Genomic DNA, 27,819 nt, shown 5'->3' with positions numbered 1-27,819 from the left:
TCATTTCCCCTAGTGTCTTAGAATGTTTTGTTTTATATATTACTTAGAAATGTTTTTTCTTAGAATGTTTGTTTAATTTCCTTGCAAATTTTTTGTTGTCATTGAATAAACTGTTTTATAGTTTCTTATAGAGAGTATCCCTCTGGGATTACAACCAAATTACTATTACAAAAAGTCATTTAGAATAGTTATTTACTGTATGATTGTGCCTCTAACTTGATTCAGAGTTAGATTCATTTGTCTTTTTCTTAATTTCTATTTTTGTGAATTAAAAACATTTATTTTATTTTATACTTATGTAAAACATATACATGATTCCAAAAGCAAAAGTATAAAACAAGGTGTATTCGGAGAAGATCAACTTCTACCCTTTTCCCCATTCTAGGGTCTTCCCTAATAGTGACCCATATTGTTTCATTTTATAGTTTATCTTCCTGGTTTTTTAAAGCAATTACTATATTATTAAAGATACATATATTAAAGTATTAATATATTAAAGATATAAGTATTATTATTCACATATTATTATATTAAAGATAGATATATATATATTAAAGATAGGTACATAGATGATAGATGATTGACTGATGATAGATACTTAGATAAATAATAGCACACTATCCATGATTTTATCCACCATACTTTTTAAAAAAGCATATCCTAGAGATCACTCCACAATAGTACAGAGAGACAGTGTTCCCTCCCTTTTGGAGCCAGAATCATCCTATTGTGTGGATAGACAATGGTTCATTAGACTAGTCCTCATCGGTGAACATTGGGTTGTTTGCCTGTTACCCTCTTTTTGAAGTGTTAACTCCTTGTGTTGTACGGATGGACTGCAGAGGGTTCAGGGCCCTGTTGCCTTATCACGAAGACCAGCCTGCAGTTCCTTTGAGTTCTGTCATTCCTCCCTAGATGTCCTCCATTTCTGAGCTTTCTCCTTCCTCTGTTTTGGGGAGGTTTTCACTCCCTCTCTTTCCTCCTACCCTTTCCTATCCTCCTGCATCATGTTCACTCCACTTAATGGAGGGGGGTGGGCAACTGTACTCTGCAACATTCTCAAGGATTTCATGTCTTCTTCTCCTTTGTCTCTTGGTGGAAGGTTGAAGGAGGTCTTTCTTTTCCTTCAGAAAACTTGTTATTTTGATAAAGTAAGTGGGTTGCAGGCAGCATCACCAGAAATAAAACCTCCTCAAAAATGAAATCCTCAAGTCCAGCACTTCCTGGTTTCTGAGAACATAAATTATTAAGTATTCTCGTGTCAAACATTTCTAGCCACAGCTGCCCAACACCATGTGCAGCGCAATCCTCGCTTGTGATGCTGGGCAGGGACAACGGGCCACAGCTCCCAATCAGCCGCGTGATCAAGGGAGTGAATAACCGATACATTCACAACCATTCTGCACGCATGCAGCCATTCTGCTTTTCACTCCAGCACAGATTCAGTAGGTTACATGAGATAGTCAACACTATTATAAAAATTGGCTGTGTGTTATAGGATTTTGCCCAACTGTAGGCTAATGTAAGTGTTCTGAGCACATTTAACATAGGCTGGCTAGGCTATCATGTTTGGTAGGTTGGGTGTATTGAATGCATTTTCGACTTAATGATATTTTTAACTTATGATAGTTTTATCAAGACATAACCCCCATCTTAAGTCAGGGAAGATCTGTGTTGTTGGGAGTAGCCCACCTCAGTCTGTTCAAAGGGTCTGAGGGTCCTGCCTTAATTCTCACCCTTATTAGAATTTATTCAAATGCAAGAAAAGAAAGCAAGGCTGTTGAGAATCCAAAAAACAGGGCACAGTGGCTGAGATGTCACCTCATGCCCATGTCTTAGTGAACAAAATAAAGGTAAATCTACTGAAAGAGACTGAGGTGTGGCTTCTACATTAGAGGTGATGTGGGTTGGAGATAAATATTCAGGAGAATGACTTACAGTACTGAGCTGGCATTTGTTCCTCTCTTCTTTAGTCTTTCATCATCTCCTCCTCTCACCTGGCCCAGCCTAAATCCAGGGGGATTAAGACAGGGCAAAATAAGAACAAAAATCGGCCACAGTAAAGGTAAGACACACACCAAGCCCTCACTCACCTCTTACCTTTTATTGCTAGTCTTCCCAAGTTATTTTTATATTGTTATGAGTCACTCTTTATATATATATATAGTAGCTAAATATTTATGTATATATATATATATCTTTATGTGTATATATATATATATCTTTATATATATATATAAAGATATCAATTGCTTCTTTATATCTATATCTAGATAGATAGATGGAGAGAGAGTGAGAGAGAGAGAGAACAAAGGGGTATATAGTGAAAAGTAAACTTTTTCTCCTGCCCCCACCCCACACCCTACACATGTTCAACTCCCCAGAGACAACTGCTAAAGGAAAAACTCCCCATTCCTGATTTTTCCTTCTATGTGGGGATGTCAGTCCTGGCCTCTCTCCATTCCACCCTGGAATTTATTTTAAAATGGCTTAATCCGAGTGGTGAATTTGAGAAAGAGAAACTAGAGAGCAGAGCTTCAGGGTGAAGGCATGCTCTGCTGCTGCCCAGTTGTGGGCTCTGCCCCAGTCCAGCCCTTTTATTACTGCATGGGTCAAGTTCCTGCTCCTGACATGCATTACACAAGCCTGTTAGTTCTCCCAGCCACCAGGTACTCCAGTTCAGCCTTTATGAATAATAAAGTAACCCTGGAATCTCCCATCAACCCTACTCCTTGCCTTATTCTGCAATTTGTTCAGAAACCGGATGAGAAAGAGGAGCTCCATTGATTAGTTCTCTTCAGAAACTCCAAAGCCACTTACTTATCATAACACTACTTGTAATATTTGTAATGTTAAAAAAAAAAACACACCAGTATCTTCTATTTCTCAACCCACCTGCTTCAGATAGTATTTCTCAACTGCCCAATATATGAGGAATTAGTTCCCTACATTTTTGCTCCAACTCTCCTTCTACACTATCCTCCAGCTTATCAGCTCTATGTTTAATTTTATAGTATTGAAGTTTAGAGTATTTTTATTTTATATAGATGTACATACATGCCCATGTGTGCAATTATTATAATTCAGTGTTCTAAACTTTGTCTGAAAGCCAAATTATGAAAACTAAAAAACAACTGTAAATATTTAAAATGTGATTAAGGAAATGCTATTTTCAGCAGAACGAATGAAAAAGTGAAATGTAAGCTTATGTCAGTAAACCTGTGCTACATGAAGAAACCTCTATCAATGTCAAGATCAAACAAATTTTCTTTTCTTATATTCCATTAATCACTCACTATTATGCCACATTTTTTGTTTGCTTCATATTTAGACAATGAGTTTTATACAGATGATTGTTTTCTCCTATTGTATTAGTCAGCTCAGGCTCCCATAATAAAATACCAAAGACTGGGTGGCTTAAACAACAGATACATATTTTCTCACAGTTCTGCAGGTTGGAAGTCCAAGATTAAGGTGTTAACAGAGTTGGTTTCTGGTGAGATCTCTCTTCCTGGCTTGTAGATGGCCACTTTCGCACTGTATACTCACATGACCTTATCACTGGAGATCTTTCTCTTCTTATAAGGACACTAGCGCTATGGAATTAGAGCCCTACCCTTATGACTGCATTTAACCTTCATTACATGAAGATTACATCCCTAAAAGCCCCATTTCTAAACATGGTTACATTGAGCATTAGAGTTTCAATGTATGAATTTTGGAAGGATACAATCCAGTCCATAACCTCCATGTCTGTTCAAAATCTACATATTTTGTAAATACTAGAATAGGAATCCCCTATGTCCATAAATAAACTATCATTTACCAAATGTCTAGAAACTAACCTGAGGATGCCCTAAAACTAAATCATGGGCTTGTCTGCTCTGGAAAATATGTATAAAGTTGTATAATTCCCAGGCCAAATTACTCTTGTCCTCAGAGAAACCCAAATTCTTACCTAAATTCTAGAGCTCCCACTGAATGATCAAGGACCAGACACTGAGGACTATTCCCTCTGCCCCAACCTCCTTTCTCCATCTGTCCCACACCCTAATGAAGTTTAGTGATAGATACTATGACCTACATCCAGGAATGAAGTGGTGATGACCCCAGCAATCACTCTTTTCATAAAATCAGGAGTGAAAGGCAACTTAGATATCCACTTGTCCAAAGTCTCCATTTTATAATTGAGAAAACTGAAACCCAGAAATTTGGATGATGTTTTATGCCCAAATTACAGAGCAAGGTATATTAGAACCCAAGACCTCGACATTTTGTTCTGTTTCTTGTCCATGGAACCATTATGTTTTTCAATTCCTCTCAATGAGCAGAAGGACTCTGGAATTCAGGGAAGCTGCCCAATTGTTATGGATAAACATACATTTAGCCCAGAGTTAGAACTACAAATTGTGTCTCTGTTCTAAAGTTTGAGGTCTAATTACTGTCAAGAGCTAAACTGGAAAAAACTGAGCTGACAGATGCTGAAGTGGTCAACTAAGACAACAAGCCAAACCGAGAGTAACAATTAAGCCTGCATTTACTTGTTGCAATAGCATAACAAAGAGGCAAAATAATAAAAAGCACTGGCTCCCACAATGTTCTATTTTCCTTTCATAGGTCAGCTCCAGGTGAGGTTCAAATGTAACAGCACAGCTTAGGGGATTGTCTGACTGCTGGGGAAGCTCTGGATGGGAAGGAGGACAAAAGTGGAAAAGCACTAAACACTGAGTCAGGGTGTAGGAAAGCATCCTGAAGTCCCCTTGAGAAGGAGGCCTCTGAATAGAGGCCTTTGGACTAGGAATGTTGAAACATGTAACAGCGCGGCTGGCCTGTGGGGGCAGGTGCCAAGTGTCTGAAACTCCCTCCAGACTGTTATCAAGTATGGCAAGGACAGCTTTCCCCCAAGGAGCCTACCAGATAAAACCTTTCTAATTGCCTATGATTGGGCTTGAAAGATCATACATAGAATTCTGGTCTGGAGCCAGACTCCTCAATTACATATGCTAACATCACCTTTTCATGTCCCTAGACATGTTTACAAATAGTCTCTCACTCCCTCAGCATGACTATTGCTTAATGTATATTTTGATTATCACAGTAACTATAGCCAAAATAAAACTAATTATCACCAAATTTGGGGGGTGAAGATACCAAAGGTAATATAATTGGACATTTTGTGCATTATTATGAGTGCTTTTCTGTGTTCAAATACAGAGTTGGGGAAATTGCAAAATCTCACTCCATAAATACATGCATATATTTCTTGTCTTGTTTTGGTTACTCTAAAGATCTAAATATAAGCAATAGTCCATTATATTTTCATTTCCTAAAGCAGATGGCCATTAAATTTACTTTCTAATCTTATTATTCCATAAATTGTATATGGTTATAATTTTAATTCTCTCATATCTTTCTTAGTAGAAATAATCTTGGTAGAAATAAAGAAGATATTAAAGATATATTGATTGATATCTAAAAGATGCTGCCTGAGAAGATTTCATCATAAGAAAAGATACCCCAGATAGTATATAGGAACCTCCCTTTCCTAATCTTTTTTAAATTTTTTTAAACATTTATTTATTTTTGAAGGAGAGAGAGACAGAGCATGAGCAGGGGAGGGGCAGAGAGAGAGGGAGACACAGAATCTGAAGCAGGCTCCAGGCTCTGAGCAGTCAGCACAGAGCCAAACACATGGCTCGAACTCAGAAGCCTCAAGATCATGACCTGAACCAAAGTCGAAGCTCAACCAACTGAGCCACCCAAGTACCCCAGGAACCTCCCTTACCTAGTCTTGCCTCTAGATTCCACCTGCTTCCCTGCCTCAACACATTCCCTAAACTAGGACAGGAAATTTTGGAGAAAGAAGAGATGGGAAAGAGAAGAAATTCACATCCTGAAACAAGCCAAAGCATGTTTCCGCCCATTTTGTGGGACTTTTCAAAACTTGCTAAAGTAAACTTACCTCTGTAAATGTTTATTTTTAAAGGTTGGATATTAAGTATGGAAGGGAAATTGAACTGCAGAGCAAGATGGAAGTGTTGTGTGAAATTTCAGTAATTGTTCCCATTAACTGAAAAAATATTTGCTTAGGATTTCTTTGCAGTACCGCCCTTTGGTTAGCCAAGGACACTGGAATGTGCCTGCCAGGAGAGATCTACTGCCATTTTACCTACCACATTTGCAAAGCTGGCACATCTCCACCTATGCCTTCCTATGTTTAGTGTATTTACATACCTTCCCCTATTTGAATAAATAACACACAGAATGTTAATAGATCGGATTAAAGTGGAAACACACTACAAAAGAGAGAGCAATCATTAAGCCTCATCTTTCTGCTTCTTCCAGCTCTGCCTCAGGCTTGGAACACTTCTTTCTCCTGAGTTTTAAAAAATTGTTGATTATGATTTTATTTATACGACACACAGTAAAATTAATTTCTCTTTTGGTATACCATCCTACAAAGTTTGTTTCAGGTTTCTTTTGTTGTTGTTGTTTTTATTTTAGTTGGTTTTTTTTTTTTTTTTTTGCTTGGCTTCTTTTATTGATTTAAGACCATTCATAGGCATTGATGAAAGTAGGCCTTTAGTATTTCCTTTCCTTGTATTTTTTTTTATAAATGATTTATAAGTCTTCCCAATACCTTGCTCTTTTTTTTTTTTCTCTGCCTACTCTCTTCTCAATTTTTTGATCTTTCTGCTATCTAGTTCAGTCAGTTTCTATATGCAGGCAGCATGATATGCACACTATAAAAGACAGTTGTCCTGACTTGCTGTTTTCTATCTTTATGTTTGGACACAGAATAAAATTTGGGAAGCATAGGTTTCCCACCTTCTGAAAAGCCATGCTGTACCAATTGGTTTAAATTTTTTAAATCCAAGTTCAGTTGGCCTATGTTATGACTTTCACAGGTTGTTTTGAATAGAGCCAAATTCTAGCTGCCCAAATCAACCGTCTTTTAGGCTGGATCCATGCTATTGCCTGGATCCCCATGGCTCTTCTGGCTCAGATCCACAGATCATACCTTGACCACTCCCGGCCCTGCCCTTCTCAGCCCTCGTTAGAGGATCGCACCTTTGGTGCAAGGTAGGAACTAAAGACTCAATAAGGAAATAAAGGTAGAGACGTTATGTCAAGGACTCAGGACTCTTTAACATCCAGAAATGCTAACAGTCCCTGGTTTCCTTCTGGCCACCCTTTGAGACCACTGGGAGTATAATGACCATGTGAGCCTCCTTTATTCATGAAAAGAAGTAAAATTAACCTAAATGATATTTGGGTGAATTCTCTTCCTCATGTATTCAATTCACTAAGAAGGACAACACATATATACATGAAGCCAATACATTTCCATCATTTACCCACAATTAAATTACTTAATATTTCAGATGTATTAGGATTAACTATAATCCTTTCCAAAGAAAATCTACTGAAGATAGTCATAAGTAATGAGTCAGTCTCATCCAAGAAATCACTCAGAAGTGGCATACGAGCAAAGATAATGAGGACTTTTTCATGGAGACATGCCAAAAATAAGATATAGAATAAGAAACCACTCCAAACTATTTTATGTCTAAATATAAACAATAAGAGCAATATTATAAACCATAGACAAGTAAGAACTTGAGTGAGTGCTTCTGCATATTATCCATCTCAGGAGAACAACTTGCCAAGACTTGGGGAGAAACTATGCTTTACTCGCTACTAATAAAGAGGAAGAAGTTTGGATCTTCACACAGGAAAAAAATTTGTCTAGATATGCATGTGACATTGAGTAGCAAGGAAGACAGAAAGTGCCATCCCTTTATTAAGCATCCCAGGAAGATGAGTTTCACCAACAGGGCTTTGGACTCTATGCTTCTTAATATGGAGACTCTGTTTTCCATTTGGATCCACAATCAGGACTCTTGTTATCCCACCAAGAATAACTGCCTTAGTCACAATGAAGCACTTAACACAAAGAAGCAAAGGAAACAACATCCTATCTCAAGTTTCAAAACTCACATCAGAGCAGTGCATTGGATAGGTCAGGGATTTCTCCCTGTTTTGTTCCCTGATATGTTCCAAGTACTTATAACGATTCCTGACACCTAGCAGATGATCAATAAATATTTACTGAGTGAATGATATATGCAAAAAGTGAATAAGCAATGATTCAACATTATTTGCACTGATGGATAAACTATTCCTTGGTGTAACTATCAGACATATTTTGCAAAATGTTTTAGAAGTATAGTTGCCTCTTTCACTTGCTATTCAGCTACCAAATATTATATCTGAAATGAATTCAAAGCAAAAGCATAAGCATAGTTTATCTTTTTATTTCAACAAATAAGTCATTGTGGACCTACTATGTGCAGACCATCGTAATAAATAAAAGTAAGAGCTCTTATGTGAAAAGCAAATCACAATACAGGTATAAGACAAAACAGGAGTAGAACACACAAGAGAATGAGCACAGTGGATAGCATAAGAAAAAGAATGTATCTTGTTTTAATCATCTGAGCCTTGATGAGTAGTAACTAAAATCGCATAACAAAAGTCTACCCTTTTACCCTTAATGTCTCTTCTGCTTGGTTATATAGATTGTACCAGTCAGAATTTGGTCAAGAAAACAGAAACCACTCTAGGTATTTCAAGCAGTAAGGTATTTAATACAGACAATCAAAGCTCTTACACAAAACCACTTTAAGGGTGAAGAGAATAAAGGTCAGGGAAGCTCCTCACAGCATTCAGAAAGTACAGGGATCAGAAGAAATCTCTGCCACTGATCTCAGCTTTCTGCAGCACCAAAGTGGGTGATTTCTAGAAGAATACTTAGAAACTTCTGGCAAAGCCTCATGTCTGCCCGTTACTAGAGCTCACATGCTTATCCACAGCAACTGAGTCAATGATGGCTTCTACTTCTCTTTTTTCCTTCTGTTGTGTTGTAAATCTCAAGGAGTGCCTTCTCATTTCTGGAACCTATACTGGAAGCCTGATGACAAAGCAGTTTTTAAAAAGTAGTTTCCAGGCTTCCAAATGTACAATGCAGGGAGGAATGGAGAGGAGTTGCAATGTTGCTTAGATCCCAACAGAAAATCCAACACAAAGATTTAAGTTAAGACTATAGCCAACAAACAAACAAACAAACAAACAAAAAACAGAAAACAAAATAAAACAAAAACATAAACAAAACACCCAAAAGCAAAAAACCAAAACCAACCCCCCCCAAAAAAAGAATATAGCTAAATATAAATTGTTTTCATTCATCATGTAGATTCAGTCATCTTCCTTTTGTAGTTCTGTTGTTTTTGTTGTCTTTCTAAAAATCTCATTTAAGAACCCCTCTAGGTACCATCACAGAAAGCAATTGGACTGGTGGGCCCAACTTGTTCCCACTTGTCCCAGAAGGGACAAAAACCTGTTAAGCAGCTTGCCTATAGGTTGCTCAGAGAATGCTGTTTCAATAAAGCTTTATTTCCACCAGGGTAAGTCACTGGGAGGTCATAACAAGATGGAAAGGAAATGCTCTCAGGGAAGGTTTTGCAGAGTAGCAGTCCTCTGAACAGACAAGAAAGCAGTGGATAGTGAAAGCAACAGAAACAGCGTGTGATAAGCCTGTCCTAGAATTTAACAGAAGGGGGAAAACATGTCTCCCCTGACCACCTTGCATGTTTTCTCATATCCGCTTAAAAAACCTACATTACAAACTTTAAGTTAATGATATCTGTTGAGGGGAAAAAAAAAAAAGGCATACTCTAGAGGTAGGGCTGAAGAAAAGATAAAGAATGGAATAATACAATCATATTTCTCTCATTTAAAACAACACAGAAAAGAAATTATTTCCAGCAGCCCTCCCAACATAAGCTCCAAACAAAAGCCTCCTGGGCAGTGTAGGGAAGAATGAGCACAAACCACTCACCTACCCATTGCTCTGACCACTCCCTTACTCTCAGTTCATCTCTCCAGGAGGAACTTAAGGGCCACCCAGGCTGTGAGCAGTGTTCTGCTCTGGAGGGAATGCCTCTGGGAACTGGATTATGGCCTCCTAAGTGGAGAGAAACTCCCTGCCCTCCCTCTTCTGACCAGTTTCCTTGGGTTAGGGAGCCCCAAAAACAAAGCTCAAGTATCAGTTTCTTATTCTGATCTGTAAACTAAGAAAAACATTCTTTTATCTTTTTTCCCACCAGACCCTAGAGAGTTTTTCTCCTGTAAGTGCAGTGGAAGTTCAGGCTCCAAAAAGCCACCTAGGAAGATGACCCATGGCCAACTTAAGACCCACACCCCTCAAGACCCAGCAGTAATGTACCGGAAGACTTAGCCAAAAGCAACATGGCAGGAGCCGTGCCAGGAGAGGAGCAGAGGGGTGAGAAGGTGTGTTAAGATTTTAAAGTTATTTCTTCTTCACTGGGTTCCATTACTCAAGATGGATAAAAATGAAGCACTTGGAGAACAAAAACACATTGAGAAGTAGCCAAAGCACTAGAATCTTCTTCATAAAAGAAGGAGGAAAAAGGAAGGGAGGGAGGGAGAGAGAGTGATGAGTGAATGAAGGAGAGAGAGAAGATTTTAATTTTTCTTTAGGGGAAATTAAAGTCTCTTATATGAGGAAGCCTAGATTTAGGGTTGCAAACACTTTCAAATATATCAGTGGCATACAGAAAAGACTGAAAATAAGTTGATAATACATCGCTTTTCAATGTGTTTACTTGCTCTCAGCTCAGTGGGTGGTATGCTTCGATTTGTGCTTTTCCTCATTATATAGTATAAAATGCAATTAAGGAAGGGTCATCAGTAGACTAAACCTTCCCTTATAATAATCTTCTGTAATAATGAATAATCAGTCACAGGGAAAAGAAGATTAAAATAAAAGGCTTAGTCAAATCCTAAAACTACAGGTTGAGCACATAGCTTGCAGTTGTGTGATTGCCTGAATGCCTTTGCATGAAGCCAATAGATGAAGAATATGTGTTACAGAAACGTCCTTATGCTCAATCAGTTCATTAAGCACTAGTTTTTTTTCTTAACGTTTATTCATTTTTGAGAGACAGAGAATGAGCACTGGAGGGGCAGAGAGAGAGAGAGAGAGGGAGACACGGAATCCAAAGCAGGTCCAGGCTCTGAGCTGTCAGCACAGAGCCTGATGTGGGGCTTGAACCCACAAGCTGTGAGATCATGACCTGAGCCGAAGTTAGACGCTTAACTGACTGAGCCACCCAGGCGCCCCTATGTGACAGTTTTAGTTCAAAGTCTATCATGCTGCATGGCTAAACACATTAGTACAAACCCAACTTTCCCCAAATTGGAACAACGACAATGACAATCAATCAGTCATCAATCAATAAATATTAGGCCAATAGACTATTGGACTTTTTTAGGTATAATTAACATACAATATTATGCTAATTTCAGGTGTACAACGTAGTGATTAAACATTTGTACACATTAGGAAATGATCACCAAAATAAATTTAGCTTCCATCTGTTACCAAAGTTGTAACAATATTATTGACTATATTCCCTGTGTCATTACATCCCTATGACTGATTTATTCTATAACTTCAAGTTTGTACCTTTTAATTCTCTTCCCTTATTTCACCCATCCCAAGATGGCCCGCCCCTCCAGCAAACCAGATTGGTCTCTGTATCTATTAGTCTGTTTCTGTTTTGTGTTGTTTTGTCGGTTCATTTGTTTTGTCTTGTTTTTTTTACATTCCACATGTAAGTGAAATCATAGGATATTTGTCTTTCTCTGTCTGACTTATTTCACTTAGCATAATACCTTCTAGGTCCACCCATGTGACTACAAAGGGCAAGATTTTACTCCTTTTCATGGCTGTGTAATCTTCCATTGTATATATACCACATCTTTGTGCATTGGATATTCTTTATCTATTGGATTGTTTTGAGTAAGAATTAGGCTCAAAATGAAAAATGTAAATGAAAAGTATTCTTTATCTGTTTGATTGACATTCTCTGTATTCAAATTTGCCATCCCAGAAGTCTAGATAAAATTATAAAGCCCAGAAAAGTATAAAGGCTGATAAAAATTCCAGCTGGTATATTTTTGAAACCTGATTTTTTGTAAGCTTCTCTCTAAAATAAATTTCACAGTGTTACCACTTTCAGACTCTAACTGAAGAATTCCAAAGCAGCTGGTTTCTCCCTGGATGATGTTGCATAAGGGTATCTAATAAAGCCCTTCCTAATATACTAGGTACATTCCTGCACTGTGGAATCATTACCATCAAAACAAAACTTGATATTCAGAGAAGTGTGTTTTGCTTCTGTAGTCCCCCTCCTCCTTCCATTTTTGATGATAATTTCATGATCATTCCCAGCTTTGCTCTTCTAGCGTTTTCTTATAGGGTCATTACTGGAATTCTATGGGGGATGATTCCTCATTATTCAGGACAGTCTACGACACTATAGGACAACATTAGTATTCCCAGCCCTCACTCACTACATTGAGTAACACCTCCTAGTCATTCTGACATCACACATTCTCCCCCACATTTCCAAATGCCTACCAGGAGGTGGTACTCCTCTGGTTGAGAAGCACTAATGCCTCTAATACATGCTTCTGTACGGACAACTACTATCTCTCCCAGTCCCAAAAGGCAATTTATACTTCTTGTGGCTGGGACACAAGATTTCTTCTCAGAATGTGGTGATTTCTCTCCATCGATGTATTCCTCTCTGCTGAAGACATGGTTCCTATAGAACGTGGGCCCATTTTGACCATTACACATGATCAGTGTTGTTTAGTGTTTTCCTATCTTATATAAAGACACAGGCCAATGTGGAAGTAGAAGTAAATGTATTTTCTTCACCTAGGAGTTCCCTCTCAAGTTCTCTCAGCACAGCTCTGTACACATTCATCACTTTATACCACTTCCTCATCTGAAAGGACAAATGAAAGTGTTCCCTACGGGCGCCTGGGTGGCTCAGTCAGTTAAGTATCCGACTTCGGCTCAGGTCATGATCTCACACTCCGTGAGTTCAAGCCCCGTGTCTGGCTGTGTGCTGACAGCTCAGAGCCTGGAGCCTGCTTCAGATTCTGTGCCTCCCTCTCTCTGACCCTCCCCTGTTCACATTCTGTCTTTCTCTGTCTCAAAAATAAACATTAAGAAAGATTTTTTTTTTAAAAAGAAAATGGTTCCCTAGATATTGCTGCTGCACCAATTACATTCTTTTCAAGAAAATGATTCTCAGTTCTAGTAAGAGGAACTACTTTTATTCACTGAGATCTTTTCCCAGCAGCATATTTGGTGCAACCTCAGCCACATGAAAGAATTTCAGCAGGCCTAGGAAAGGGCTTTTTAGGCTCAGGAACGTTCCTAAAGATAAGAGACAAACAGCTGCCTGGTAGAAAACAGGGAGAAGTTATGGATTAGGAAGAAAGTAGGCCACTCTGATACCACCTAGATACTCTCTCATCAATCATGCTAAGGTCTTGAAGAGCTTTGTGTTGAACATTTCTATCCCTTGTGATGGTGGTCTTATCAGTTCTCAGGTCTGTCCTCATCAAGAATTTTCCATTATTCAGATTATTCAGCATGAGAACATAGAAAAATCAAATCCTTAAGTCCACATGGTGTTTGGAGAGAGGTAAAACATTTATTTTGATGCATAGGTGGTGATCTTGGCATGACATAATGCTTGCCATGAACAGTAAAGCATTTTGGAATAAGACCAAACAAATGAAAGAGATCACCCTCAATTCCACCTCACTCCAAAAACTATTTTTTATTTTTTCCTGTATAGATCCTATCTATAACTGCAATCAGTTTACATGTCATTACTTATTGTGCTTTTAAAAAGTACATCACATTTTCTGTATTCTTACTTGCTTACATAACCATTACTATATTTAATGGTGGTACTAGAGTCCCTCTCATTTATAATCTGTAATTAGCTACATTCTTTTCTTATTGTTGAATATTTAATGTTTTTCTTTTTCTGTTTTTCTCTTACAGATAAAAACATCTGTCCTACATCTGTCAAAATATTTCCTTAGGAAAAATTCTCTAGCATAGGATTACTTGGTCAAATGAGATGAATGTCCTTGTAGGTTTTACTTAGGGTTACCTTATACCTTTTAAAAGGAGATATGTCCATTTGAAATGCTCATCGCTACATATTTATATCTCTACTTTACTTTCAACCCAGATGACATAAAATAATAACTCTCAATTGCATTTCTTTGGTTATTAGCAAGAGCACCTACCTTTGATTAAGCTATGCTCAAATTACCTCCCTACTCATTTGCAATTCTTTTGTTAAACGTTTTTATTATTTATTTTTGAGAGAGAGGGGGGCAGAGTGTGCAAAGGAAAGGGGTAGAGAGAGAAGGAGACACAGAATCTGAAGCAGGCTCCAGACTCTGAGCTGTCAGCACAGAGCCCATGTGGGGCCACGAGATCATGACCTGAGCTGAAGTTGGAGGCTCAACCAACTGAGCCACCCAGGGGCCCCTCATTCGCGACTCTTACAGTGGAAAGTATAAGAGCAATAACAGTTTATGAGCTTATGTTGCTTTCATCCAAATTTAAATCAAATTGCAGAGGAAAACACTCAAAGGAGACAGAGGAAGTATCATTTATCCTTTGTGTTTTGATAAACCCTTTCCTGACTTTCTCCTGTGATGTAAAAAAAACAAAAAACAAAAAACAAAAAACCCTCAAATATTTAGTGAAAAGCTTATATATGAGTTAATAAGCCTATATAATAAGTTAATGTTTCTTTGGCTGCACAAAATATAAATTTACATTAGTTACCCAAGTGAGAAAAAGAATTTGTAGGCAGTATACTAATGAATCTAATAAAATATAAGGAAGATTTTGGGCCATATGGTCTATCATTTAGGATATATTTTATTGCAAGTAACTGAAAATTTAAGAGTGGCTTTATAAATGAAGAGATTTAATTATCTAGCAAAATAATATTCTACATATTCCAGGGCTGGTTCTGCCACTTGACAATGTTATCAAGGAGCCAGACTCTTTCCATCCTTTTATTTCACCAGCCTCAGTATGCCAGCCATTTGGGGGCTTAGTTGTCTCATGGTCACAAGATGGTTTCCTTGACACCAGGTACTCCATTCAAAGACAGGAAGCAGTAGGTGAGGATGGTGGCTAGGGTAGAAAGGAACTTATTCTTTCTCTTTTTCTCAAGGAGTAATAAGCATTTCTCAGAAGACACTTGGCACATTTCCTATTGTGTCACAGTAGATAAAACTGAGTTTATGATTATTATTAGACTTATTAGACTGAACTTGGTTATGACCATCCCTAGCCTGGAAGTTAGGACCACTTTCTATGAGATCAAGGAATCTTCAGCTAACACTGGAGGGAAATTGTGGTGTTTGATAATTGATAAGAATAGAAGCTATGCCTCTAGGTAGACAACCAGATTGTGTGACACATATGGGAACCAGGGAGTTTGTGAACCTTCTTTTTTTCTATAAATGGGTTTTCATTGACAAGAAACTCAAATGTCTGTTTTTCTCCTTAGATCAAACTACAAATGTCTAAGAGTCTTATTGGTTCCATTTGCCTTTCAGAGAGCACCTCAGAGTGAAAGTATGGCTTCTGATGCCTCATCTGATGATTCACAGGTGGGAAAGGGGAGAGCATCAGCCTTAAAAAAAAAAAAAGGGAATCGTCTCAAACAGCAATAAGCACAATGTATATCCCTTTCATCTAAATTAAACAAAATACCATCAAAAGATATTTATTTATTCCCTAACTTGTAGAAGAAATTGTACCAGATCCTATGGGGATGCAATGTATATCCCCTTGTCCTTGTCCCTAAAGTGACTACAATCCATTTCAGGAGTATAGATAGCACTACAGGGAATAGATGAGAGCTAATTTTAAGATACAGACCATAAATGTTTTTTACCCTAACAACTTTGTTAAAAAGAATGGCACATAAACTATTTCAGGTGAAAGGAGAAAAGGACTGGAAATGTTTAATTCATTCAACAACCCTCATGTAGTCAGCTGTGCCACAGCTCTTTCTTGGTCACTGGTCACCCAGGGTCTCAGCCTCTTCTTATGTTATATAGCCCACCATTTTGATGGCATGGGCCAATGGTGTGGCCTTAGAGATTGCTTCAAGAAATCCTGCTTCTTTCAGGCAGCCTTCATCTTTTCCACCTCTTCTTGCCTTTTTCAGGACATTCATTTTAACTCCTTCCACCTCTCACTGTCATTTTCTGAGTGGTTAGTGAAAACTATATTATTAGGGACAAAATTTTTCTAATCTCTTTTATAGCCACTAAGCAAACACATAATATAGGACACAGTTAATGATTCTGCTTTTGGTTTTCTGTGTGATAAAGAGCAAGTCTCTTAAATTTTCTGTGCTGAAGAAATCATTTAAAGGAAAAAATAATATGATTTGTTTCTTTTTCACCTTTTCAACTGAGTTTCTGATGTAAATCAGGGAAATAGCCCACCAAAACTTGTAGTATTTTAGCAAAATATTTTATGAAAATGTGTAGTTCTTTTAAGAAAATACCAGAGTTCAAATGGATTTGTTGTATATTCTCTCTTTTTTGAGAGAGGTAATAGCTCTTCAGCTGGAAAACCCAATTACTAAAGTCTATATATTTTATCTTGGTCATCAGAGCATTCAAGAAACACTATGAATCCAGTTAAGAAAAATAAATGTTCACACCCTTGAATGAATGATAGTAAGGAGGACTAAAATACAATTAGAAATGCTATTATCTGAAACTATTTGTGAGTCAAAAACCAATTGCTTAAACTGAAGCAGAGAGACAGACACCCAAAGGCTCTGGAACAGCATTTGGGTTGAAAATTTGGTTAATATATTCCTTCCAGACTGAAGCACCCAGATCTGGATCCATTATTGTCACACAGAGGTTCTTGTTTTTTAAATCATTAACTGCTATTCAGGACTTTCCTCAGGAAGCAGACCCTTAGTAACAGGAAGACTTTCTAAAAATTTCTCCTTTCAGGAAAAAGACTGGAAGTCCGGAAAAGGGGAATTCACTATATATTAGACTACATTATTTGCAGATGCAACTGAAAACCACTCCTTTGTAAAACCTTTTTTGATCCCATAAATTAGCAATTAACTTCCCTGTGTTGGAGACTACCAGGGCTGATAATTTTAATCTCTTCCTAGCATTTATGTTATTAACTTACACTACTGTTAGTTATTTCCCCATCAATCTTCCTCACCAAAGTTACAAGTTCTTGGGAGGAAACAACCAGTTCTTTCACATTTTTGACTCCTTCTTGCCCCCACAGTGTCTGGAATAGTTAATAATAACTTGTACTATGCGTCAGGCATTGTGTAAGCTACCAGACAGAAAATGGACAACAAAATTAGTACAGTACTCTTTGCTTCCTGCTTAAAATCTAGAATGTATAAGAGATACGATTGAATAAGCAATAACAACAAAATGCCATGCATCCTGGGATAGGAGTTGAGGTGTTCAAGGAGGGCTCATTTCCGTGGCATGCTTGCATTATGAATACCTCATGGGTATGAATACCTGAAGTGTAGTTTGTTCAGTAGCATTCCATATGAGATTGAATATAAATTCATGGAAAGCTGGGTGAGTTCAGATATCAGTTCCTTGTCTTTGAGTCTGATACGAATCACGTGAGCCTCACACTCAGACTGTGTATGCACTAAAATGAAAAGGTCCCAACAGGCACCCTGAGGCTTTAGGATGGGGAGGAGGGAACTCTAACCCCCAATGCCCCAGCTTTGTTGATTGTTCCTTTTAATGAATGTCTTTCTACATATTTCTGAAGTCCAGTGTTTGCTTGTGCTAACACGTGTACGAGCTTCATCTTTCATGAGGAGTTCAATGAACTGCGCTGGTAGATATCCCTTGCACGAAGGAAAGTACAGGAAACTGTGGAAACACACAGAGCATATAACGTAGTTTCAACACACGTTCATTTGAACTATGAGTAAGTGATTATCAAAACTTGAGAAAAAAACAGCATTCAGATAACACTAAGAAAATTAAAATGGAAACAGAAATTATGAATTATTCATTCAACTAATAATTATTGATGACCTATTGCATGTATGTTATCTTACAACTATAAAATCTGTGATTACTTTAGAGTTTGGAGATTGTTCCTTCTCCTCCTCCTTCTTCTTTTTCTCCCTCTCCTTCTCCTCCTTCTTCTTTTTCTCCCTCTCCTTCTCCTTCCCCTTCTTTTTCTCCCATCAAAGAAGTGAAAAGACAACCTATAAGATGGGGAAAAAATATTTCCAAACCATATACCTGATGAGGGGTTTCTATCCAACATATATAAAGAATTTATACAACTCAATAGCAAAAATAAATAAATAACCCAATTTAAAAATGGGCAAAGGACCTGCGTAGACATTTCTCCAAAGATATATGAAAGGCCAACAGGTACATGAGAAGATGCTCGACATCACTAGTCCTCAGGGAAATGCAAATTAAAACATAATGATATATCACCTTATGCCTTTGAAACTGGCCATCATCATAAAGACAAGAGAAAACAAATGCTGGCATGGATATGGGGAAAAGGGATCCCTTGTGCACTGTTGGTGGGAATGTAAATAAGTATAACCACTATGGAAAACAGTATGGAGGTTCCTCAAAAAAATTAAAAATAGAACTACAATATGATCCAGCAATTCCAATTCTGAGAATATATCCAACATAAACAAAAATATCAACTCAAAAAGATATCTGCACCCCATGTTCATAGCAGTATTATTTAAAATAGCCAAGATACAGGAACAATCTAAGTGTCTATCAGTGGACGAATGGATTAAAATATATATACAATGGAATATTATTCAGCCTTTAAAAAAAAGGGATAGGAAACTGTTCTGGATTGTGGACTAAAGAAGTGCAACAACTAAATGCAATGAGTTATTCTTTTTTAGATCCTGGATTAAAAAAGTAAAGCTATAGAGGATATCATTCAGATAATTACAGAAATTTGATAATGGGTCATATATAAGAGAATAGTTTCATACACAAGCTACTTGTACCTCCTAAGGGTTGGTGGATTATGATATTTTCAGATGGCTCAGAAAGAGAGAAATGGAGAAGCAAAGGATTAAAAATGAGCTAGCCTAGATAAATAGATAAATATATAGTTGCTCATTGCTCTCATCTTGCAAATGTTCTGGAGATTTGAAATCTCATCATCAACAATGAAAAGAAAACAATGCAAGTGCTCTGTCTCCAGAGGTGGAGATTTATTTTATTTATTTAATATTTATTCTCTAAGAGTAGAGAACAGCTTTCTCCATTCAGTCACTGTGCAGAACAGCATGGTAAAAGGCAGCATGGTGTGGTGTTAAAGAGGAAATTCCACCATTTGCAACAATATGGAGGGATTTTGAAGCATTATGCTAAGTAAAATAAGTCAGACAGAGAAAGACAAATATTGATCTTACTTATATGTGGAATCAAAAAAGAAGAAAAAAAACCAAACTCACACAAAAAGAGATCAGACTTGAAAGAGGAAGGTTCTCAAAAGGCATAAACTTCCAGTCATACAAAAAATGCATACTAGGGATGTAATGTACAACATGATGACATAACTAACACTGATGTATGATATGCAGGAAAGTTATTAAGAGAGTAAATCCTAAGAGTTCTCATCACAAAAATATTTTTTTTCTCTTTTCTTTTTTCTTTTTCTTTTTATTGTATCTATATGAGAGGGTGGATGCTAGCTGAACCTAATGTGGTAAAGGAATAGGCTCTGGAGCCAAACTTCCTGGGTTCCTATTGCAATTTTTTGCATAGTAACTCTGTGGCTTTGAACAAATCACTTAACTTCCTTGTTCCTTAGTTTCCTATAAAATGGGAATAAAACTAGCACCAACCACATAAAGTTTTTGTGAGGGTGAAAGTATATAAAGTGATGCTGGCAAATAAAGAAGTCAATAAACATAAGCTACTAGTATTTCACCCCAGTGGTCTCTTAAGGCAAGACTGAATGTCCTCAAAAGATGTCAGTGAGAGAATACATCCTTTAAAATGTAATAATTGTGGGTCTCACCAATAATAAAAATTATCATCTGGGAATATTTTTATTATTTCTTATTCCCTCTCTGGTATTCTCAGAACTTCAGTTTAGTGGCTTATGGGTTTTTTTAAATGAACAATTTTAATAATATCTTCCTGGTAGGGTTATTGTTATGATTAGAAGTCCAAGAATACTCACAACGATTATTCTGAGTAAGCAAAAAAAGTTAAATTATGCTTGATAATCTCTATTAAATATGACAGGGAAATATTTTAGAAATATTTTCACTTAGGGTGCCTGGGTGGCTCAGTCAGTTAAGTGTCTTGACTCTTGGTTTCGGCTTAGGTCATGATCTCAGGGTTTGTGAGTTTGAGCTCCACATCAGGCTCCATGCTGACAGTGCAGAGCTTGCTTGGGATTCTCTCCTTCTCTCTCTCTCTACCTCTCTCCTTCTCATGCTTACTCTCTCTCTCAAAATAAATAAATAAACTAAAATTTTAAATAATTACAAAAATTAAAATTAAAAAAGAAATATTTTCACTTAAAATAATTTTAATTTTAATTTTAATATTTAAATTCAATTATGCTTTCAAAACTACTTCCTTCAAGACTTTTCTTTCTGTTAAACCCACAATGGGGACTTGAAATAAAACCCAGGGACAAGCTAATGTATGAACCTAACAAAATATGTTCTTCCCCTTCCCCAACATGACTTTTTTCCTTTCATCACATTGACATTTTTTTTTTTTTTTAGTCCAGGACAGACAGTTATTGTTGCAGATTGTCCCTCAGTTTAGATTCATTTTATTGCTTCCTCATGATTGGATGCAGGTAAAACATTTTGGAAAGGATAACATTTAGACAAAGTGGAGCCTTCTCAGTGAACCATATCATGGGCAAATAGGGTCAGTTTGTGTCGTTATTGGTAATGCTGAATTTGATCATTTGGCTAAGGTAGTTTCTGCCATATTTCTCTGTGGTAAAAGCAATGTTTCTCTTTCAAATTAATAACTAATATGTAGTGGGGGAGCACCTGGGTGGCTCGGCCAGCTGAACGTCTGACTTGATTTCAGGTCAGGTCAGGACCTCTTGGTCTGGGATGATGCTGGAGGAAAAGGTGAGAAACACTGCCTGCTTCCCTAAACCTTCTTTCATATGAAGCAAAAGCTCTATACCATTTGGATAGGGGAAGCAAACCGTCGTGCTGAGACCTACTTCCTGAAGGGAGGGTAGAAATAAAAATCCTGCAGGGCACCTGGGTGGCTCATTTGGTTAAGCATCCCACTCTTGATTTTGGTTCCAGTCATGATCTCATGGTTCATGATTCGAGCCTTGCATTGGGCTCTGCTCTGATAATGAGGAACCTACTTGGGATTCTCTCTCTCCCTCTCTCTCTACCCCTCCCCTGCTCGTTCATTCTCTCTCCCTCTCCCCCCCCCCCCCCGCCTCAAAATAAATAAACTTAAAAAAGAAGAAGAAATAAAAGCCCTGCTCCTAGGGAAAAGACAGGAGTACCTCCTGGGCTCATATTCCTGTACTGGTATAAATTAAAGGTCTGCTGCCACTGGAGGGAGGGTAAGAATATATAAAAATGCTATTGAATTAATACATAAAGGAAAAAAAGATAAAATTTAGCAAAAGATATGTGCATATGTGTCATTAAAGAAGAAACTCAAATGACAAACATATTAAAAGTATTCAGCTTTATGAATAATTAGATAAATGCAAATAAAAATCATAAAATATCATTACATATCCTTAAGGTTTGTATAATTTTAAAAATCTGGCACAACCAAATGCAAAGAAGTGAGTCAGTGGAGATTTTCATGCATTTTAGGGGGTAGAAATGGGGTATAACTGTTTTGAAAACCAATTTTTCATCACTAGTAAATGTAAATTTGTACATACACTGCAGTTTTGGTAATTTCACTCCAACATATGTACCCTAGATCATCGATTCATGCCCATGAGCACCTGGGGACAAGTGTAAGAATAATCAAAGCAGGATTGTTCACAATAGCTCCAAACTTAAAACAACACAAAGCCTATGACCAACATTTGGATAAATAAAATATAGATACTAACCAGCAATGAAAAGGAAGGGACTACATCTACACTGTTGAATATCACAAACATAATGTAGAATAAAATAAGCAAGTATAAAAGTATACATAAACTATGGTTGTATTTATAGAAAATACAAAGCAAGGCAAAACTAAAAAATATATTATTTAAACATGCAAACATTGGTGACAAAAATATGAAGAAATAAACTGAATTATAGACATAAAATTTTTACTCTCTCTCCATGCAAAGCGTGGAGCCTGCTTAGGATTCTCTCTCTCTCTCTCTCTCTCTCTGCTTTTCTCCCCACTCATGCATGCTCTCTCCCTCTCTCAAAGAAAAAAAGAAAAAAAAAAAAGAGAGATACCAGCTCTCAAGCCTCATCTAGACCCGCTGAATCAGAAACTCTGAGGGTGGGGCCCAGTGACTCTCATTTTTACCAATTCTCCTGGGTGATTTGGATGTGTGCAGAGTTTGAAGACACATCTCTATACCGTCCTTGGATTTACCTCAGAAAGCCACTAGTTCTCATCTGAACAAGAAAGTCTTCCTCTCTTCTCTTCTGAGAACACATTCCCCACCCCCCTCTTTTTTTTTGTCTTTTTCAGGCTCATCTCTAATGCTACTTAATGCAGGAAGCTTTCCAAGCCTGGAAGAACTAAATTTGGTTTCTCCCATCATCTGGAAAGAGTCACCTCTCTGACTCCCGCCCTGACCCAGCAGAGGATATTCACATTGTTTCTTTAAACAAAAATAAATAAATACAGAAAACCAGAATCAAAACTTCAAACCAACCACAGAAAGCATTTGGTGTGTGTTTAGATGATATGTGAGTAAACATGTGACATGTTTATTTTACTGCTTTAGAACTTAAACTTCTGGACTCAAGGAACAATAACATATATTTACTCTTGGGCAACAGAGGAGCCAAATACATTTTTAAACACTGTATAATTGTGAAAATACTCCCAAATCATGATTCTGCCCGATTATCTGCTGTAGAATCCCAGGGCTGGATTGAATCAGTGTTCATGTAATTGCTTGCATTTAAAATTGTTCCTCAGAGGTTATGTCCCCATGGTGCTCTAACTACTGCATGGAATATATGACAGCCTGGCCCCTGTTCCCATGGCCACTTCCCTGTGGCTTTCTGTGCTTCTGGCTGAGCTTTCCCTGGGAAGAAAAACTGGATGCTTTCTTGGTACTGAGCCATGCTCTCATCTGGGATAAATATTAAGAAAGAGGGAGGGAGCTTTTGTTCAGATTATAAATGCCAGATCCTGCCACATTAATTGTCCTGCACATCCCAATGGTGCTTACTTCAAACATTTGGTTTTCAAGCCCTCCTCTCTAAAGGATGTGCTGGGAACTGTCAGGAATCACAGAGGAGTGAGTCCTACACTACTTTCATGAACACTTACTCTAAGATTGCCACTGACAGAATAAAGGGAAATCCCTGGACCATATTGTGGTTTATCAGCTTTCACGTAGCACAATGTTTCCCAGATTGGAGACTTCCATACCCCCAGGGAATCATGAGAATTGTTAAAGAGGTCACCATTTTGGCTTCAAGCCAAAAGGACATAAACCACCACCAATGAAAGGCTTTTTAGCCTTAGAGTTCGTATTGACTTATAGGAAACCACTCAGTTACTATAAATGAAAGAGCTCTTTGACCGTTTTCCTTGCAAAATCTGAGGGAGAGTAAATAGGCCATGGCTGATGGGCAGAAAGTAGCAAAAAGAAATGTGAGTGAATGATAACAGAATAAAGAGGAAAGAAAAGAATAGTCAAAGAAGAGAATGTGGAAAGAAAGAGCAAGCAGTGAAGAGGGAAAAACAGTGCAACAAGACGAACTCAATTTCTAATCCTATGTTTTTAATCACGGTGATAACTTTAGACACAGCTTTCAAGGAAAAAAAAAAAAAGGGTTACAAAGGATCCTAAATAAGATTAGTAATACTGACTTTTCCTTGTGTCTTAAGTTCCAGTATGGGCTGGCAAGCACTATTACTGATCCTGCCTTTCTTTAATATTTTAAAATTCTGTTCATCCTGGATTCTTTTATTTTTTAAATATTATTTATCCTGATTACTGTGTTTTTTGGTGTCCCCTAAATTTTGCACCTTGAGGGGGTTGCCTCTCATGCCTCACCCTAGTCCTGGCCTCATAGACCAGGCTTTTGTTCAAAATTTGATTTGGTCTTGTCAGAAAATGAGATGGAGAAAAAATACTTCCTTCGAATGGAAAGTCTAATTAAGTGTCTCAGTTGAGTTGAACACAGATTTTGAGGACCGGAAGGTCTCTTGAGAAGCTATTTTCGCAGATTATAGGGTTAGAGAAACGCTTGTACCTGAAGAATCAGATGTGAAGACTTTGAGTAAAGTTTCCTCCAAGTGCTCATTGACGTCATCTAGCCAAAGCCAGGCAAGTAATTTTCTCCTGGTTCTCTCTTGCTCTGTCACAGATGTAAGGCCCAAATATGAAACCAAAGACTCTTGTCCTGCCAAATCTGATGAGAAGGGCAAACCAGAAACACAGCAACTCCCAGGTTTAAATTGCAATTTGAGGGGCGCCTGGGTGGCTCAGTCAGTTGCACATCCAACTCTTGATTTAGGCTCAGGTCATGATCTCAGGGTCGTGGGATCAAACCCCGGATTGGGCTCTGTGCTGAGTGTGGAGCTCGCTTAAGATTCTCTCTCCTGCTCTCTCCCCTGCTCTCTCACTCTCTTTAAAATAAAATTTAAAAAGTAATATAAAAAAATGCACTATGAACCTGACAAGCTTCTCCCTAGAGCAATGTCAGAAGGTTCAGGAAAAACATGTTTTGAATGTTGTGGGAAAGGATATGTCAACCAGGCTTCATACGTATTAAGTCTGAATCTGTAGACTCTAGCAGGAGACCACAGAAATGCATTTGGATGAAGAAAATCCTTGTGGAATCAAACTAAATTGACCGACCTCAAAAATCTGATCTTATGCTACCATTCAAAGAAATGTACAATGGTATGTTCCAACTACAAATATGGGTGAAAATTTGGTATGTGTAGCTAACGATAATAGTTTTATGAAATTGTTACCAATTGTTAAGGGAGAACAGAGTACTAAGCATTTTATTTGTGTTACTTTTATTAATCTTCATTTTAACCATGAATAGAAGATTTTACTATGAAGAAACTGAAGCTTAGAAAAATAATCTGTCCTCAGGCTAATGAAGCAGCTTTAGTCATGGGGCTGTATTTTTAACCTGAGTCTATCTTAGTCCCAAGTCACCGTTCTCTCTTCTTTTTTTTTTTTAATTTTTTTTTTCAACGTTTTTTTTTATTTATTTTTGAGACAGAGAGAGACAGAGCATGAACGGGGGAGGGGCAGAGAGAGAGGGAGACACAGAATCGGAAACAGGCTCCAGGCTCCGAGCCATCAGCCCAGGGCCTGATGCGGGGCTCGAACTCACGGACCGCGAGATCGTGACCTGGCTGAAGTCGGACGCTTAACCGACTGCGCCACCCAGGCGCCCCCACCGTTCTCTCTTCTAAACCAGGACTCTGCAGGCTACAGACCACACGCCAAGTTCACTGGGCCACCTCACAGTCTGCAGACTACTGGTTTTTACACCTTTAAATGGCTGAGAAAAATCCAAAGAAGAATACCATTTCGTGATGTGTGAAAATAATTATTTTGTGGCATGTGACATTCAAATTTCAATGTCCATAAACGAAGCTTTGTTGGAACACAGCCATGCCCATTCGTTTCCTTACCTATCTATGTGGCATGCCCACCACAGCGGCAGAGTCGAGCAGCCACTACAGAGACCTCACAGCCCACAGCCTAAAATATTTACTGTCGGACTCCTTATAATAACACTTGCTGACCCCTGCTCTATATCACTTTGCACCCTAATTTGGTAGTAGCAATTTCCTTAAAATTTCATTTTGAAAAATAATAATCCCAACATTGACAGGCCTTCTTTCCTCACTGTAGACATAACCAATATTCCTGATCCACATCTCTTTTTCTCAATTTCCCTGCTTGCAACCTCCAGCCTGCAAAAGAAATCTTATTCCTACTTAATGTTCTACCAATCAGATCAAGTCAAACTCTTGTCTAATTCAATTCTAGTCTATGTGGAAAAGAAAACCCTAAACAAGCACATAGACATGACTGCTAGTTTCTTGATAAAACACACATTTCTGCCAACACCATAACTGATTATAGGAATCCTACACCAAGCCAAGAGAAAGACCCCACTTAAGTAGCATCAAGAGAATATTTGTTTCAAGCTACATAATCCTATGAATAGAGAATAACAAAATGATGGCAAGGTAAACATCACCATGCCACAATGCAAACAAAACAAGCTATTGCAAAATTCTGTATAAATATCTAGTCTTTAACATCTTCTTCCAATAGATTTTTGCTGCCTGCATTTCCTCTGACACTTAATCTGCTGACCTGGCATCCCAGACATCATTGTGCAAATGTTCTGGGAATCCAAGAGTCAGTTCTCAGCACCCTTCTTCTAGCCCCCAAGCATTATTCATAATGCGAATGTCATCACCATGATCCAACTGCAGTCTCATAGTCTCCCTGAAACAGTGGAAGGAAGAAAATGAGAGAAATGTCTATCCCAGGGACTTAAAAGGTAAGACTGAGAGCAGTGCTGCCTTCACAACAACTAGGTAGCCTGTTTCTGCAGCCCTTGCTTCTCAGGTCTCAGAGCTGCCTCCCTGGACACGTCCCCAATGCTTTCCAGTGGTACCCTCCAGTTCATAATATTTATGGCTCTTGCTGTCCACTAAAGGAATTCATTGAACAGCAATGAACTATTATTAATGGGCTGGTAGGAAGCTCTTCCTTGGCTGATGAGATTGAAGTTTCTATGCCAAAAGAAATTTTGTTACGTAGAAATTCTACTTCTTTGCCTGGTCCTTAGTGGTTTAATTTTCCCCCCAATCTTCAGCCTTTAGTTATATCATCTTTTCATAGGGAAAAATATTCCCAGCAACCTAAGTATACAACCAACTTTCCATGAAAATAAACTCCATTTCTCCATTCCCCTGACCTCCCAGATTTCTGACACATTTGATATTTTCTAGAGTCTGCTAAAGTCAGAGGAGTTCCAAAAATACCTCGCACACCAATCTGTTTTTCAGACCTACTTGATATGATGCAGTTGAATTTTGACAGGCTAGCAGAAAGGAAGTGACTTAAATCAGAAGCAGGCTCGGTTTAAAATTGTCTTGTCTGTCTGATTGTTTTCTTTTTTCCTAGATGGTTCCAGAAAAAATAAATCCGATTCTTTGTGAGTGTCTACTTTGGAAATTTGTTTTTTTTCCCTTCTTTGTCATTCTCTGTGTGCATTCCAAGGGGCTGCTGAAGAAAATTTTCCGGGAGCAAAAGGAAGAGAAGAGTCAGTGAAAGACTCAGTTTGCTTTTACTAACGTAACTCTTTCTTACTTGTGGGTGAGTTATCAGTCAGCCAGCAATGGGATTATCGTTGAAAGCTCACCTAGTTCCTTGACCTCAGGAAAGTAAGTATCCGTTAGTTCTTAAATGAAGACCAGTTTGAAAAGTTCTTTTTAAGGATCCTGGTAACTATGCCAGAAATGACTTAGATAATTAGGTGGTTCGAGACCAAACTTTTAAAATATAAAGTACTTTGGAGAGAAAAACAAGATTTTTAAAAAAGTGACATTCCAAGGAGAACAAAGATAACCCTTTAAAATGTGGGAAGAGGCTGAGTCAGACCCTGTCAG

General features: G+C 37.9%; 1 protein-coding gene across 2 annotated transcripts in view; it reads left to right on the top strand.

Moving 5' to 3' along the window:
• The window catches only part of USP38 (ubiquitin specific peptidase 38), a 68,681-nt gene extending 45,824 nt beyond the window's left edge, over positions 1-22,857 (top strand). Inside the window, exons 11-14 of one of the 2 annotated variants that reach the window (XR_008421659.1) lie at positions 1,974-2,065; positions 10,170-10,353; positions 15,544-15,597; positions 22,672-22,857. The gene's annotated coding sequence lies outside the window, so the exon portion shown is untranslated. The remainder of the gene's footprint in view (positions 1-1,973; positions 2,066-10,169; positions 10,354-15,543; positions 15,598-22,671) is intronic. The other variant, XR_008421660.1, reaches the window with a different exon arrangement.
• The last annotated feature ends 4,962 nt before the right edge of the window (positions 22,858-27,819 follow it).

This window comes from Panthera pardus, unplaced genomic scaffold, assembly GCF_024362965.1.
Source record: "Panthera pardus isolate Hobbes unplaced genomic scaffold, ASM2436296v1 HiC_scaffold_13, whole genome shotgun sequence".
Taxonomy (NCBI): domain Eukaryota; kingdom Metazoa; phylum Chordata; class Mammalia; order Carnivora; family Felidae; genus Panthera; species Panthera pardus.
This window is presented reverse-complemented; position numbering and strand designations above follow the sequence as displayed.